This window comes from Lygodium microphyllum, chromosome 20, assembly GCF_053477565.2.
Source record: "Lygodium microphyllum isolate KBCC chromosome 20, Lygodium_microphyllum_v1.1.10, whole genome shotgun sequence".
NCBI lineage: Eukaryota > Viridiplantae > Streptophyta > Polypodiopsida > Schizaeales > Lygodiaceae > Lygodium > Lygodium microphyllum.
The window spans coordinates 18,363,230-18,378,489 of record NC_141154.1 but is presented as its reverse complement, the minus strand read 5'-3'; the positions used below and the strand labels follow the sequence as shown (position 1 = coordinate 18,378,489).

General features: G+C 42.0%; 1 pseudogene; it reads left to right on the top strand.

Annotated features, from left to right (window-relative positions):
* The first annotated feature begins 596 nt into the window (after positions 1–596).
* The window catches only part of LOC148018709 (uncharacterized protein At1g01500-like), a 30,135-nt pseudogene continuing 15,471 nt past the window's right edge, over positions 597–15,260 (top strand).

Genomic DNA, 15,260 nt, shown 5'->3' with positions numbered 1-15,260 from the left:
GCAAGGCCTCGCTCCATCCGATCCCTACCCTCCTGGTGCCTTCCGCGGAACTCACCACCATCACCCCCAGCATCTTGACTAGTGCAGATGTGTCAAACTTCGTGGCGTGGATGCAATATTTCATCAACAAGGAGATGGGCCAAGGGCAGAGCATGGAGACTACGGCCACAGGACAGAAGAGGCTAGCCACAGATGCGGAGTCCAGGCAAGAGCCCAAAAAGCAAAAAGTTGAAGCCTCAACCTCGCCCATTCACACAACGATGACGCCATCGGCTAATTACGATGAATACATCACCGAGCTGCTCTCCCAATTGGAGAAAACGAAGGAGGAACGCAAGATAGCCGTGGCTGAGTTGGCAGCCGAGAAGGAATCAGTGGCCACCTTTCAGCTGGATAAGATAAGAATGATGGCCTTGCAGCAGCGGGAGATTGCAGATCTGAGACAAGAACTGAAGGCTAGGGATGAGAGGGAGGAACACTAGAGGCAGTTGCTAAAAAATGAGACTCAAGAGTTAGTAAACATGCAAAGAGAGCACAAGCTCCTAATAGTGCAGTAGGAGGAGCTTGCTATGCAATCTGCTCAGATTGATACACTCATGGCGGAGCTGAATGCCAAGGACGAAGAAAGAAAAGGAGGCATGGAGGAGCAGCAAGAGGAACTCAAGCGCCTGACAGATCAGCTGACTTCTGAAAGAGGAGAACAAGAGAGGCTAGTCAGGGAACTAGAGGATTATGAGCAGAAACTCATGATGCTAACCTTAAGACAGGGAGAGGGCTTGGAAGTAATGAACAAAAGGGCAGAGGAGTGGGCTGCGCACAACGAAAAGAGGGTGAAGACACTGGCGCGGTGCCTTGCTCTGACAGAAAAGGAGAAAATCATCACGGAGAGCAAGGCGGAGGTAGCCCAAGTGGCCTTCAGCACTCAACAGAAGGCCTTCCTCGACACCATCCTGGAAGCCATGCACGCAGTGCAAGGAGAGCCACTGGGGGCAATGCAAAGAAAGCTCAGCATGGCAAGAAGAGCCCTACATGCTGGACTGCAGATGCCACCATTACCTGCGGAGGTTAGGCTGAGTTTGGATGAACAACGAAAATACCTAATGCTGGCCGGCCTAACCCCCCAGGAGATAGACGCCCAAGGATTCGAGAAAGAAGCAGCACACGCAGAATGGTAGGGGGAAGAAGCAGAGCTGGAAATCAATGTGAATCAATTTAGGGAAGACGTAGTTCCACAACCCCCCTCGTCGTAGGCCCAAGAGCCACCACAAGGGGACCCAACTGCTGTAGAAAGAAAAGCCGTCTCTAAAGAAAAATGCAAAAAGCTGGTGGAGGAGGCCAGACAAAAACTGAGAGCCAAGCCAGTCGTGCTACCATCCGCACCTCTCCCTCCGTGCCCATATGATCTTTCCGTAGGATTCCACGTAGAACTGGTGGTGTGGGAGGTACAGGAACTAGGAAAGGATCCATTCCCCTTCAGTTTCCTCCTACCCAACAGTCTACAGAGGGTCCTGCCACTCAAAGTGATGGACAAGGTAATTGTGGTCGGTGGTCAGTTGGGAAAAAAATAGCTGGAAGAGCGGGAAAAGACCCCAACCTCTTGGGGCACAGAAGCGGCCGACTACTGGCAAGATAAGGTTTTTGAAATCCCCCACACTGTACAAAACTACAAGAGCCAACCCCTGTGGAGGAGGTGAATATGCGACATAAGCATGCTTGCCTGGATGGCATTTTGTAATACCCTGCCATTCGAGCAGAATGACCCTACCTACATAGCGTACTCTCGAAGGGTAGGGGTAGATTTTGATGCCACCCTCCACGGGCGGTATGACTTTCCCATTATTTATAACTCCACTGTAGTATCCTTTGAGCACGTCCTTCTTTTTACCACAGAAAGCCTAGACAAGTCTATGATGTGCTTCCTTGCGGACTTTTCCTCATGTCTTGACCCCACTTTTATAACCACTTGTAATTATCTTAGGTTACTTAGGCTACTTCTTAAGTAGGACCCGGCTCCATAAGAGCGTGGCCTGCCTCCCCTATTCTTTGACCCTAACGCTATAGATAACTGCGCCATGGCTCGTCTCATGATGAGGGCTAGTGCCCTTCCCTATTTTTGCCTAGCCCTCCTAGAAGACATGAACGACATCCAATTCACTAAATGCAACCACCCCTTCCTCTCCACCACCTCCCTTCATGTACACATGAATCTGAAAGATTACATGCAAAGTCACCAGTTTTTGAGCAAGTGTATCCGACCCCCTTCTCCTCCTCATTTTGATCAAGACAATTAGGCCTATGTATCATTTCAAAAAAAAGAAACCAACAAAAGAAGCACCACAGTAATTGCACCTAGGGTTCTCCCTAGCCCCCTTCCCCACTTCACGCTTAGGGCACATCAAGGGCAGGACTTTCAGACCTGTCACCCTAAGACTCGCACCGCACCTCCAACGAAGCACGAACTAGGTCCTCAAGTGTGGGTCATTACCAAGGGCTTACCCAAGGTTAGACCCATCTCCCAGTTCCATTGCCACGAGCACCACACACTACACGACGAGCAGACACACCCCTTAGGGAGTGCACAACTTTTCTTGCAGGTTATGTTCGACTTTCAAGCAATGGCTACCCACGGAAGAGGATCAACCACGATACCCTTTAATGACCCAAACTTCTTTTCATGTGCTGGCATCCAGCCATCTGCTTGCTGTTGATGGCCACCATGATCAAACCAAGTCAAGGTGGAATTGGCATTGGCATAGATCTTGGAACCTCATCGCCCAAAGATCCATGCCCAATGCCTCAAGATCCACGGATTGCTTATTGATTCCACAAGCTTGAAGACCTTCAACTCAAAGAAGGATCTTCAATCAAAGCCACGGGTTTTCAAGACAAACAACATTCGGGGGGTTTCTCCAGAATGAATCCCTCCAATACCATCCTCCTAAGGGATTGCTTATTGCTTTAAGCGTTTCTGATACTCAAAAGACGACCTGCTACATAAGGGGCGCCACAACAGTGTGAAAGATGCCGAGTATCTTCATGGAGCCTAAAGCACGCCGGAATCTTTCCTGGTCATCGTCCCCAACCCCCATCACCTATCATTCCCCCAACCACCCACCTACCTGTTCCGCCTAGCAGCCAACCTAACTAGCCACTATGTCCCACCGCAGTGCCATGGGACTAGCACTTGGCTAGGAGGGGGGTAATGTTACCGTGTCCCCGCAACACAGAGGAGCGAAAAATGGAAAAAAATAGAAATAGCAAAAAAGGCACAGGATAAAAGCAGAAAAAGGTGCCTTGACCGGGAGCCAGTCCCTGAAAAATTCAAATGTTCGAGCATGACCCTCAGAAAGCTTCAGTGTTGGCCCGAGGCAACAAAAGAATTAAAATGCAGAAGCGTCCCCGAATCTTTGTAAAAGAGTGCCAGGCTTGCTCCTGTGCAAAGTGTATGCATTAGCTGGGAATAGGATAAATTAGAATGGTGGGAAATGGGAAAAAGGGCCTAGGCTACGGCCAGCCATGTAAAAGAGGGAAAAGGGGATGACTGCCCAAGAAGGATTTAGGGCTTTGTATATAAAGTTGAAAAGTGAATGAGAAGCTCATTCTTTGGGGTGTGGCAAAAAGAGTCTTCTTCTTCCTCTCTTCTTCTCTCCTTCTTGCTTGTGTGTGCTCTTGAGAGAGGGAGTGTGAGAATGTGAGGGAGTAAGTGTGTGTGAGAGTGAGGGATCAAGAGGGTGAAGCTCTTCACCATCTCCTCTTCTCTTATTCTCTTCTCTTCTCTTCTCTTCTCTTGCGCGCGCGGCTATGGAGGATGGAGCTTGGAGATGGAGGGGGATTGAGGATGCTTGAGCTAGCATCAAGAATCATGGAGCTACCGGAGTGCAAGGGAGAGGAGGGTACTCGATCAAGCATAAAGGTAAGCCCACTACACTCGTAGGATCGACGGCGCGTCGGCTAGGTGAGAGATAGCCATTCGAGCTTGCTTGGAACGCTTGAAACAATAAGCAGTCCGTGGGTCTTGGTGGTTGAGTGAAAGCTCCCATAGCCTTCAACCCCCTTCCTTAGGTCTTAAACCTTTGTTCTAATGCCCTAGTGCTACCCCATTAGGGTTTATGCCTTGTCAATGGATTACAATCTTATTTTCCTTGTTTTTGCCTTGTTTTGAGCTTGTTCATGGCATAAACCCTAAAACGATTCGCTTCGATTTCGTAATTCTATCCTACTCTAAATGCAATAAAAATCAAAACCCAAATACTAAAATGATTTATCCTACTTGACTACTCATCAAAAACCCAAAATACTTACTTGTTTTGAAGATTAAAACCCCAAATCTCCTACCTATATCAAGCATTGATTTGGGTTGAAACCCTAATTTTACATTTGATTTGAAGCGCATAAGTGGTCAAGCTTGAATTCCTTTGTCCCAGCAACGAGACCAAAATTAAGTGGGATCTCACGCTCGACCTGCAAGACCCACGGACCACTTATTGCTTCAAGCATTTCAAGTGAGCACAAATGGCTATCTCTCACCTAGCCAATGTGCCTTTGACCCTACCGGGTTGTAGTGAGCTTACCTTGATGCCTGAATGAGTAGCCTCCTCCCTCAAGTAAACTGGTAGCTCCACGATTTAAGATGTGAGCTCAAGGAACCTCAAACTTCCTCCTTTGAGCTCCATCCTCCATAGTCATTCGCGAGATAGGAGAAGAGAAGAGAAGACAAAGAGAGGAGATGATGGAGAGCTTCTCCACCATTGTCGCTCACCCTCACACACTCTCTCCCTCACACTCTCACACTCCCTCTCTCAAGCACACACAAGCAAGTAAGAAGGAGAGAAGAAGAAGAGATTACTTTAGCCACACACCAAAGAATGAGCTTCTCATTTACTTTTTGAGTTATATACAAGTCCTAAATCCCTTGGGCACCCATCCCCTTTTTTACATGACTGGGCATCTTGCCAAGGTCCTCTTTCCCTCTTCCCTTCTAGTTACCTTATCCCTTTACCTATGCCCATCTAGACTTTACAATTTGCACAGGAGGGAGCTTGATGATCTTTTACAAATTTTGGTGATGCCTTTGTATTTTAAAATGCACCTTTGCCTTCGACTTGACCTTTTGCGCTTTTGGCCCTTCCTCTCTTATTCATTTTCTGGGTTGCCCTTTCTCACATTATTCCTTATTTTTGCATTTTTTTCCTGTCTTGTATTGGGGTTAACAAAGAGGGAGATTAATACTAAACTTGAGGTGAATGGTGGTAGAATCTCTTCTCTTAAGAGAGCTTGTTTTTCTCGTCTTGTATTGGGGTTAACAAAGCGGGAGATTTACACTGAACTTGAGGTGAATGGTGGTAGAATCTCTTCTCTTGAGAGAGCTTGTTTTTCCCTTCGTAGGGATGGAGTCGATTCTGGTTCGATAAAAATGACATACATAAATACAAAAAATTTAAGGACCATGGGAGATCTTGCATTTGAAGTGTATGACAAAGATGAGCTTATACTTTCTGGTATGCTCTCTCATACAAATTGATGGAAGGACCATCACTTGCTGGTCAAGGCACACAACTCAATGGGGACATCGCCCTTAAGTAATGAAGCAGGGTAGAATATGGATTGCACTTGTGGCATAGGATCACAAGATTGTTGCTTTTTGAAAGATAGAAGAGAGTTTTCTATGGTGAGCCCTTCCATGGAAGTATGTGTGGCTAGAGGGAGCTCTAGTCTTCCAATAGTTTTAACTCAGACAGTACATTTGATAGTGCAGAGGAAGAATACAAGGTGCTCTACATTGGACGCTATTCTAGAAGAGAAAGTTGCTGATCCTAACAAAGCTGTGGCTGATCAGGTTGTTGAAGATGAATCCTATGCTAACATCGCAACACACTCATTGATGGATAACTTGCAAAATAACATCTGCTTCTCAGATGTGAGATTGGAAGGAAAGAAAGTAGAGTTGTCTTCTTTCAATGCAGAGGTGAGAGTAGGCGCTAGCCCATATGCAACTACCTTTTTGTTTTGCAGACGGTGCTTGTATTTTTGACAAAACATGAAGGAAAACAAGAAACATTTTAAAAAAAGCTTTTATAGCTTTTCAAGATTTTGAAACATTAAAAGCGTGGAAAAGCTTAATGGAAAGCTTTAAACATTGGTATTTTGAGAGGACAAAAACCTATATAAAGGGGGGAGAGAGAAGTATTAGGGGCCCTTGCCTTGATTGCCAAATTTGTATCTTGTGTGAGGAAAGTTGAGGGTGTGTGGAGGCTTGTTGAGTTGATCAAAATTATCAAAAGCCCGGATACTAAAGGATCATAGTTGTGTAACAAACTCCAAAGATGTATGATGAGTTTATGTAATTATTTTTTCTAGTTCACATATTGAATGTTGTTCAAAGTGATCAAGGTGTTAGATCCTCTATGAAGAATGTATTTTAGTAGAAATTAAGGCTTCAGAGGCATAATTGCACATTTGTGCTAGTGTGTTGGTTGTGTTGAGTTTGTCAAACATTGAAAATTTTTGTTTTGAGTTGTACTTTAACAAAGTCAATTCCCTTACCGACACTCCTTGATGTCTCATTTTTGGATTGTGTGATAGGCTTATCTTTGCACACTGTTCCCTAAAGAATGTAAGTGGTGGTAGTTGGAAAATAGTGGTAGCAGCTCTACTTTTCCAAAATATGAGGAATGCATATACAAAACTTAGAGTAAGTGACTTTTATTTAGTTTTTATGATGAATCTTACATGTATGTGATGGAAGATGATTGGAAATGGTTGAAATATGTTTGTTGACATTTGAAACTTCAAAAATTTATTCATTTTTCTTTACATAGACTAAAAATAATAAAACCATAAAACTTGAAACATGAGATTTAATAGAAAACGGTGTTATTCTTGGGTTTTGGAGATTAAATGATATTCACATGGCATGAGAATGAGTACATTGATAGATCACACTCCACATAAGTCATAAAAATTAGAAAAATAAAAAAATCAAGGCATTTGCCAACCAAGGGACTATCAGCACAACCTACCCATACCATATCAGAAGCAAGTCCATCCAAGTCTAACCATAGTAAGATGGACTTGAAGTCCTACATTTCTTTGCTCGAGTAGACTATCCCAACTTAGAAGCACCCTAAAGAGGAAGAAGCACAAATCACCAGCCACTCCATCGATACTAGCACTATGACTGCTAACCCAACACCACTTACCCTAGCCATGTTGGCTACCCCCTCACTCACAAACTCATCATTCTATTGGATTTCTTTCTAGAGACCACCCTATGTTGCCTCAATTATGTGGCAAAAGGTCTCCAATGCCACCAACTATTGCAACAACAGAAAATAGTCAAATGAAGGGAAAAAATTAAGAAAAAATGAGTTTTTGCATGTTAAAAGTACAAAACATTAAGAGAATGTTTGTGATTATGTATTGAAGGTAAAGCATGAGGATTTGCATTAGTTTATCTCCATTTATATGTTAAATTTCATGTTTAGAGATTCTAAAAAATTATCAGAAATCTCCCTACATTTGTATAAGCAAGAAAAACATAAATGGTAGGGGATGTGTGATTGAAATGGAAATATATTTGATCACATATTTGATTTCTTTATATATCTTAGCATATAAACCATGGTTTATATAAGTGTTAAGGGGTTCAATAGCATGGGTTAGCTTGGTGCTGTTCTTTAGCAATGCAGCATGATGCTAGTAGAAAGAAATCATGAAAAGATTGTTTGTGCACTTCATGTTGGCTAGTTTTTAGTTAAGTTGTTTGAGCACAGAGTGACATACACTTTGCATATGCAATGTAAATATGGTATCAAAAGATAAATTTTTGAATGTCAAGAATCGTGTGGTGGGGAGACTTGCTCAAGATGCTGCACCGAACACACATAGAATGCACAAGGAGAAGCTCACTCTTTACAATGTACACAAAGTATAGATAAGATACAACATGAATAAAAGTGGTCTACTAAGTCAAACAATACATAACCGTCTACACTAGTCAACTGATGCTATAACTATGCCAGCTGTAAATAGGTGTAACAACTTGAATATAATAAGTAATGAGTCAGTGGCCATGTGAGAGTCATAATGACCACCAACGTGCTAAGTGTAGACGTGTGGACCCATCTAACCAGGTGGTCCATCATCAATGTCCACATGTGTTGAGCTTGTCATCTCAACACTCCCCCTCAAGCTCAACTGCATCTCTTCAACTCCAAGTAAGCCTCAAAACTTTTGAAGCTTCTCTGTACCCAATGCCTTCATGAAGATGTTAGCTATCTGATCTTGTGTGCTAACATACACCAAGTCAATCTCACATGCTAGTATCTTCTCTCTCACAAAGTGGCAGTGTACCTCAATATGTTTTGTCCTGGAATGGAACACAGGGTTCCTAGCCATTTGTATACTACTCATGTTGTCACAATAAATGACACCTAGACCTTCCACCTGCACATCTAAATCAGCCAATAAATTTTATAGCCATACTACCTCACATGCTACAACAACAACACCTCTATACTTAGCCTCTATACACGACAAAGTAACTGTAGGTTGCTTTTTACTGCTCCAAGTAACTACTGCACTACCAAGAGAGAACATGTATCCAGTGGTAGATCTTCTATCAGACATACTACCAGCCCAATCTACATCTGTGTATCCAAACACCTCTACATTTGTACCTGCCTTATAGAAAAGTTCATAATGTAATGTGGACTTCATATATCTCAATATGCGTCTGACTGCATCCAAATGTGGCTTTCTAGGTACTTGCATAAACTGACTCACAAGACCAATAGCGTAGCTCAAGTCTGGCCTTGTAATGGTCATGTAGATCAAACTCCCCACTATCCTCCTAAACATAGTAGGGTCTTCTATCTCATCCCCAACATTAGCACTCAACTTTACATTCTGCTCCACCGGGACGGAAAGTGGTTTGCATGCTGTCATACCATACTTGGACAACATATCCAAGCCATACTGTCTTTGGGACAGCCATATATCATCATCACATCTGATCACCTCAATGCCAAGGAAGTACCTTAGCTCACCTAAATCCTTCATCTCAAACTTCTTCTTCAAAAAATCCTTGACTTCAGCAATCCCACTATCACTATCACCTATAATAATCAAGTCATCCACATAGATGACTATGATGACCAAACCTGCATCTCCCTTTCTCACATAAAGTGAGTGATCAGTATCACAAACATAAAAACCAATATTGATAAGACACTCTCTGATCTTGTTAGACCATGCTCTAGGTGCTTGCTTGAGCCCATAGAGCGCATTCTTCAACCTGCACACATATATGGGATGCTCTAAATCTTCATAACCTGCTGGTTGATCCATATATACTTCTTCTTGCAAATCACCATGCAAGAAGGCATTCTTCATATCCATTTGTTGCAACCTCCAACCTTTGGCTGCTGCCAAAGAAATCACACATTTGATAATTGCCATCCTAGCAACTAGACTGAAGGTTTCTTCATAATTGATGCCATATGTCTGGGCATAGCCTTTTGCAACCAGCCTAGCTTTGTACCTACTAATAGAACCATCTACATTGTGCTTAATCTTATAAACCCACTTACATCCAATAACTTTCTTTCCCTTCGGCAATGATACTAGATCCCAAGTCTTATTGGCCTCTAATGTAGTCATCTCCTCATCCATTGCTACATCCCAATGAGTATGACCAACAACATCCTCAAAACAAGTGGGCTCAACATCCTTAACTAGTTTCACCATATAAGCATAATGGTGAGCTGCATAACTTTCAAAACCAAATATTTTAATAGGGTATCTGACCCTGCTAGATCTGCGTACCACTGGATCACTCAATGGAGCCTTTACATTACTATGAGCTCTCTGTACACCTGGTGTCCTGACAGAAGGAATACCAAGCTCATCATCCAAGCTCTCTGAGCCACTGGAGTCTCCATCAAGAACTGCATCAATGCCATCTGACACTTTATTCTTTCCTTTGTCTTTACCTGTAGTGCTACTAGATGCACATGAAGATGTAGAGCTACTCCTTAGTCTCCCAGACCATGGACTACTAGATGATGTCTCTGGTCCACTAAGAGTCTGTGATTCTTGCTTTTCAGCCTGCACAAGAGTGTCATGATCATCATCATCATTCAATGTATCACCACTAGATGCATACCAACTGCTCATTTCATCAAAGATGACACCCCTGCTCACTCTGAACTTACATGTGACAGGGTTATAACAACGATACCCTTTCTGCTCTAAAGAGTATTCAATAAAGACACATTTTTCTACCTTTGGATCAAGCTTCTTCTGTAGCTCATCTGGTACATGAACATATGCAACACATTCAAATACCTTCAAGTGCGATACATCAGGCTTCTTGCCAGTAAAGCATTCTTCAGGAGTCATCCCATGAATTGTAGTTGTGGGAGTTCTGTTCATAATATAAATAATAGTATGAACAGCCTCAGACAAAAAATGCTTAGGCATATTCTTTTTTAGCCATCAAGGCACGTGCAACTTCTGCAATATGCCTGTTTTTTCTTTATGCAACCCCATTTTGCTGTGGGGTATACCTGCATGTGAACTGTCTCTTTATCCCATGAGACCTCAAAAAATCACTAAACTCATTTGAGAGGTACTCTCCCCCTCCATCTGACCTCAAGCACTTTACTTTCAAGCCTGTTTCTCTTTCAACTGCAGTCTTGAAAGTTCTAAAGTGCTCAAACGCTTCACTCTTTTCCTTCATAAAATATACCTACGGCTTTCAAGAACAATCATCAATGAATGTGACAAAGTATGAACTGCCTCCAAGAGATGCATTTTGTGTAGGCCCCCAAATATCTATATGCACAACATCAAGGATATTTCTGCTTACATCTCTGTCGTGTGAAAAGGGTTGTCTTGTGTGCTTACCAAACTGACATGCTTCGCATACCTTATGAAATTCTGCAATTCTAAATGTAGGAAAACCTGTAACCAACCCTTTCGACTGCATTAATTTCAATCTTTGTACATTTGCATGTCCAATACATTTGTGCCAAATTTTAATATCTGCAACAACTCATTTTCCTTTAGCATACATAGCAGCATTCATAGTAGGAATTCCAGCATCCAGAGTAAACATACGTCCAACTCTACTTCCCTTTGCAACCAACCTGCACTTGTCATTGAAGTCTTCTACAAAGCAACCCTTTGCATTAAATCTGACTTGCAGCCCTTGCTCTACCATTTGACTCTTTGTCTTACCATCATGTTCTTTGTAATAGATGACACATGTAATACATATGAAAGACTCTTTGTCTTACCATCATGCAAGGACAATGGAACTTTTCCAATGTGTGAAATTGGATGGCATGAATCATCACCCATCTGCACATAACCTGCATTTTGCAAATCCTGCATCTCTACAAACCATTCTACATGGCTAGTCATATGATTAGATGCACCTGAATTAACATACCAAACATCATCATGTGTTCCCTTTTTTGTAACAGCATGCAGCATATGTTGCATAACAAACAGACGTTCATTTTTGTCTTCATTCTGGTGAAGACGATGCATAGTTTCATTGCTGCAACTTACCACTGCGAATATCATCTTTCTTAGCATAACATTGGGCTGCAATATGACCTGTTTTGCCACAATAGTGACACACAATACCAGAGTTGTTAGAACCTCTGTTTTGCCATCCACCTCTTCCTCTAAAGCTCCCCTTGCCTCTAAAGTTACCACGACCTCCTGAAACCTACATATTGCCAAATTGCTGATTCAATCTGCTTTGCTTGTTGTCACTACACGTCCTGTACCACGGCCTCTTGAAGAGAACTTGCCATGTCTCCTTCCTGAACTGGAGTAGAAAGCTTGGACCTGTTCACCACTTCTTTCAGATGTCTCACTTTGCATGTTGATCTCTTCAGTGATCATAAGGGAGACCAACTCATCGAAATCTGGAAATGGCTTTCTGACATATACGGAAGTTACAAAAGGCTTCCAAGCCTTTTCATTGTTAAGTCCACAGAAGGTAGATGACAACAAATCATCATCATCGGGATTGCATCAATCGCTGCCAAGGCATCTGCAGTGCTCCTTACCTTCAGTGTAGACATCTTCCCTTTCTTCAATGTATTCAACTCTTGCTTGAGTTGAATCTTTCGTGTCTTTGTATTTATGGGAAACATACTTTCAAGTATGGTCCAACCTGCATGTGAATTATCTGCATTTCTAATATGTCCCAGCATATTATTGTCAATTATTGTAGATAGCCAATACATGACCTTTTTGTCTTTTGCATTCCATTCCTTTCGTGCCTTTGTCTCTTCTGCAGTTGGAGGATCACTCACCTCCGGCTCCTTTTCTTCACCTGAAACAAACTCTAGAGGGCTTTTCCAATAAGGAAGTTCATGACACGGAACTTCCATGAAGGGTAGTTGTTCTTATCAAGCTTCTCAATGATGAGGTTTTCAAGGTTCTCTGCCATTATCACAAAACTAATACCAAACAGTAAGCAAATCTTCTGCAACCCTCGACCTGTAGTGCGTAGCAATACACCAGACAACCTTTTTCATTGTCTGCTCAACAATACATGCAATCTACAACCAGTTTGCAGATAAACCTTGTGTTTATTCACTGGTAAACACCTTTGAACTTACAGATCTGAAATCTGTAACCTCTGCATATGTATACGACAGACACAATTGAAATTGCAGGGTATCTCGAACTACTGCTCGCAACCTTGCGGCTCTAAAACAGGGCCTGAAACGGCCTCAGATGCCCAAAATAACTGCGACAAAGCCCTAAAGGTCATATCTACAGAATACACAATGCTCTTCGCGCACACCAAATCTCACTGCAATTTGAGATTTTTGCTCTGCCATGCTTTCGGTGCCTCCACAAGCACTATCCAAGAGAGAGAGTGGAAGGATGGGAGAGCTTCTTACCTGTGGCTTGCTTGCTCGAACCTTACTTCTTCTCCTTCACTTTAGCCTTCGAAATCAGCCTCTCTAAGTGGTGCGGCTTTGATACCATGTCAAGAATCGCGTGGTGGGGGGAGTTGCTCAAGATGCTGCACCAAATATACACAGAATGCACAAGGAGAAGTTCACTCAAGAGACAAGAAGAGAGATGGAGGCCAAAACGTTTTCTTGCTGGTTTTTTCCTTCTTCTACCACACTCTTTACAATGTACACAAAGTATAGATAAGATAAAATATAAAGAAAAGTGGCCTACTAAGTCAAACAATGCATAACCGACTACACTAGTCAACTGGCGCTATAACTATGCCAGTTGTAAATAGGTGTAACAACCTGAATATAATAAGTAATGAGTCAGTGGCCATGTGAGAGTCATAATGACCACCAACGTGCTAAGTGTAGACGTGTGGACCCATCTAACCAGGCGGTCCATCATCAATGTCTACATGTGTTGAGCTTGTCATCTCAACATTGAATACACTGCAATTGTATGTCTAGGTGACAACCAATGGTGAGGGTGTCAGATCCCCTTTATTGTAGGATAATATGATATCTTGGAAAGCTGATTAACTGAGAAATATATATAGTCTCCTAGATTGTTACGGTTATATTATGAGAGCACTATATTATGCTTGTATTTTATTTAGAGACGATGCATATCTTGGGGCCAATTCTTGAGGTATCAGAGAGCAATAGGAGCTACCACACTCTACTAGGGGGGAGCTCTTTGTATATGTGGATCGAGGTGCTAGTCATCTGTATGTTTGGATACTCCCTCTGTTGGAGCTGGGATGGAAAAAATTGTTGGACTACAAATTGATACAAACACCTGATTTATTTAGAGTAGTACATAGCCTCTAGATGTTGTTGATGGTGAGACCATGAGGGCGGTTTGGTGAGCATAGGAAGCCTATCTAGAGCCCTAGAGCTAGTGATGAGCATGTTTTAGGTTTGACAGGTGGTGTATTTGCTTAGGAGCTATTGATAAGTGGTAATTTTTAAATCTTGGTTAATAGAGATGAGTAGTTCAATATATGCTAAAGAGCATTGAAATAGATTCGTTATTTTCTGATAGACATTATCAAGTTGAGATTCAATAACAAGAAAGAGCCAAAAGGGTTAGATGGTAAGTTGAGATCACTAGGAGATATTCTCCTAAGCGTAATAGTTTGATATCCTTGAGAAAGAGAGTTCTTCTTGACCTAATTAATATCCCAGTCTATTTGTCAGGGGGGAGGAGGAGGCTCTAGCATTCCCCTTTTTTCGAAAAGTCAAACTACTTCAAGAGGAAGTGTGCCCATCCGATACAAATCCCTAGAGAAAAGTTGATCATCGTGATGTTGTAACCCATTGAAATACCTACAGGAACACTGGATTTGCTAGCCTTAGGTTTTCCTCTACCCATCTTTTTTTGGGTTAGTAGAGGAAGATGCCAAACTTCACATTAGTGAGTTCTAGAGATTAATGTTCAATTGTTGAATTCAAGACAAAGGACATCTCATGATGTTTTTCAAGACGACTTTGAAAGAAAAAGCTACAATGTGGTATCATGGCTTGGAAGCCAGAAACCATAACCATGATTGATTTATTCTTTGCAACCTTTCAAAGAGAGTTTGACCTTGAGAGAGATGATTAGTATTGGCTTTGTATTCTGAATGTGATACATCAAGACCCCCATGAGAATGCTTGAGCATACGGCAACAAAATGAAAGAGGTGTTTTGCAAATTGCAAACCTCTATTCCTATTCTACCTACTACCCACTTGTAATACTTTTTACATGGATTAGACTTCAATATCCAAGTGTAGTCTCTTGCCAATATAGACACTACTATTACACAAGTAAAGGAGGTAGAGTCACACTTACAAGCGGCCTACGTATCTAGGGATAACCTAAAAATCATCATCAAAGAGATACATGAATTGAAGATCTCGTTGTCTTCACTCAAGATAATATATGTCTTCTTTGAGAGAGTAAATTTCCACTTCACTCCATGTAACAAATGTCTTCCTTGAGAGAGTATAAACATAAGAAGGGTGAGTGAATTTTCATCAATGCTTTGTGAAAGTGGGATCCTCAGATTCCGATGTGTGAATAAGACAAAAAGACTTGATTAACATCTACCCTAAGGTAGGGATGTGATGGAGGCAGTAGTATCGTGCTACTATGTAGACACAATGTGAAAAACTCTAGAGTGTATTGTCATTCGGTTTTCTTATTGATCTAAAGAGTCAATGCCATATTAGTCTTAGTGTTATTGTTTGTAGTGTGGATGGTTCAAAAATACTAGATTTTT